Below are 3,088 nucleotides of genomic sequence, written 5' to 3' on the forward strand. Positions count from 1 at the left end.
AGGCCCCCTGCGGGGTCAGGAAGGCTCAGGGCGCCCGCGGCCCGGGGCGAGGAGGCTGGAAGAGACGCGATGAGTCTTAGGAAGAGGGTATCACTGCGCCCACCCCGGCTCCCAGTCCCGAGCCCTCATCCCCCAGCCATGAGGAAACAGCATCGAGGGGCAAGGGGCGACCTCCCAGAGGAGGCTGGCCTGCTCTGGCACCTGTGCGAGGGCCTGTATATGTGCAAGAGAGAGAGAGCGAGAGAATGAGATAATCTGTTTTTAAAGGGGCTGGCTCGTAATTACTTTTATTTATAATGGTTCCAACCTGGAAACGACCCAAGTGCCCATCAATGGTAGAATGGTTAAACTGTAGCATATTAATGATGGAATCTACCCAGCAATAAGAAAAGAAACTATTGGTACACACAGTGACGTGGATGAGTCCATCCAATATTATGTTGCATGAAAGAAGCCAGACCAAAGAGTGCATGCTGTAGAATGCCAGAGAGATGGAGTTCAAGAACAGACACATTGATGATGAAGTCAGCATAGAGGTCCCCAGCTGGGGGTTACATGGACTGGGAAGGGGCAGGAGGCAGCTTTATGTGATGCGGAGAATGTTCTATATCTGCTCTGGGTGGTGGTTATACAGTTGTGTACATATTTAAATAATCATCAAGCTGTATACTTAAGATGAGTGTAAAAATCCTTGGAAAGAAGATGCTTATTTTCAGTTTTTGCAGACTGCACCCCCACACAGGCTGGAACTATTGGTACCATGTTTCAGTAACCAAAACATCACTCTACCTAATGACATCACTTGTGTCACTGTTTGTTTTGTCCCGACTTCTGCACCACATCCTCCTATCCCTATCACTCCAAGCCCTTAGGTCTTTTTCTCAGACCTAGAAAAGGTGAGGTAGGCTTCCAGTAAGTGTCCCTGCCCCACCTTTACCCCAAGGGCTTTATTATCCATCCTCCCCACACCCTTTTTGGCACAAGGTCCCTCCATCCCCCCACCAATTCTGGCATTCCAACCCTCCTCACCGTCAACTCCTGCTGCCCCTCCAGATCTGGCTTCCTGTCACCCTTCTCCTACCTCGTGGGGTCTCCATCCCATTCCTCACTGCCATCCTGTTTCTAACTGTCTGCAATCAGGCTTCCACTGCCCTGTGATAAAGGTCACAGACCACCTGCTGATCAGTTAAGCCAGCTGTCATCAACCCGACTTGGTCCCATGGCTGATACTGTTGACCCCTCCATCTTCACAGGCTGCCATGAGCTTTCCGGTCTGGATTTTCCCATGGGTTCTGCAACTTCCTGTTCTTGCTGCCTTCCTAAACGTCCTCATTCCCTGAGGTCTGCCTCTGGAGCCCTCCATCTCTATCCTCCCCCCAGGAAGGCAGTCGGCTTCCCTCCCACAGGTTTACTCGCACCTGTAAGCTCTACTTCTCCATCCTGACCTGCCGCAGAGTTCTGTTGCCTTCTGGCATTTCCACAGGATGTATGGGTGGATGTCTGTTCCCTTTGCCAGCCCAGCATCCAGTCCTCCTCCTGGTAACAGCACCCTGCTTTGACCATAGGGAACCATCCTTCCCCACTTTCTCAGTCCACATGGTCTTGGGGATGTGACATAGACCTGGCAAATCCCCAGTCCTGGGGTAAACATGGAGCACCAAAGTTGAGCCAGTGAGCCCCAGGACTGTTCTAGAATGACTGAGGGAAAGCATTGTCTTTGGGATCAGGTTTCTAAGCTGATGGAGAAGGCCGGTGCTGCTGGGGCCATCCTTTCTCCTTTTGGGAGGAGACACCTGGGAATGAAGCCAACCCAAAGAAGCAAAACTTAAATGGAGAAAGACATTCCTCACAGACACTGTTTGAGAGCCTGGCCTGTTCAGTTACACAAACTAATCAATTCTGCACCGCCACCCCCTTTTTTATGAGATGGAGTCTCACTCTTTCACCCGGGCTAGAATGCAGTCATGCAGTCTCAGCTCACTACAACCTCCCCCTCTGAAGTTCAAGCGATTCTCCTGCCTCAGGAGTCCCAAGTAGCTGGGACTACAGGCATGTGCCACCACGCCCAGCTAACTGTTGTATTTTTAGTAGAGACAGGATTTCACCATGGTGGCCAGGCTAGTCTCGAACTCCTGGCCTCAAGTGATCCACCTGCCTCAGCCTTTGAAAGTGTTGGGATTACAGATGTGAGCTACTGCACCCAGCCCCTATTTCCCTTTTTTGCTTAAGCTAGTTACAGCTGGTTCTGTGTTACTTGCACCCAGAAAACATCCTAACCAAGAAATTAGAATCAGAGATGGAAAGTTTTCATAGACCCACAAAAGAAGTTAGCTGAACTAAGCAGGGGGGCATAAGCTGGCACTACTTCCCCCATTCCCCACTCACAGGTTGGTGAACAGAGCAGCAGCAAAGCAGATGATGAAACTGTCTCCCACCATCCCTGAAGCTCAGGCCATGTACCTACCATGGCTGGAACATTAGGGGATTTGGAGAAAAATGTCAGGATGTTGGGAGTGTCTTTCCAATGGCCTCAGTAAGGTCCAACAAGCAAGAGACACACTCTGGCTGAAAGGAGCCCATCTGAAAGCAGAAAGGAAGAAAATTTGGGCTTGCCCAGAGAGGCCCTTTCTGCTTGCGGCCAGTAATTCAACATGGCTGAGAGTCAGATAATTAAGAGCTAGTTCTTTGCTTCAAGCTAAAGGCAGCTCAAGCGAAGACAAAGAGGCTGGGAACTAAGAGGGAGACAAGCCTGGGGCCTGACAGGTACTCAACTCCTCGGGCCCTGCTGAACCTCTCCTGCTGTGCCCCCTCCAGCTGGACAGAAGCTTCCATTATAAACAGCCTTCCATTGGGATGAAGCTTGAGTGAGAAGAGGCAGATAACCTTCTGCCTCCCACCCCAGACTAGGAGTTTGCATTGCCGTGTGGTAGAGGCCCAGCTAGAGGCTGCAGAACCAAGGGCTCCTGGGATGGGCAGAACACAGGGGCCTGTTGCTAAGAGATAACCCTTACCCTCCTTCTATACCACCACCAGGGACTTCATTCAAGAATCATAACTTTCTTTAACTTTCTTTTTTTTTTTTTTTTTT

The sequence above is a fragment of the Mandrillus leucophaeus genome, unplaced genomic scaffold (assembly GCF_000951045.1).
Source record: "Mandrillus leucophaeus isolate KB7577 unplaced genomic scaffold, Mleu.le_1.0 Scaffold216, whole genome shotgun sequence".
In the NCBI taxonomy this organism is placed as follows: Eukaryota; Metazoa; Chordata; class Mammalia; order Primates; family Cercopithecidae; genus Mandrillus; species Mandrillus leucophaeus.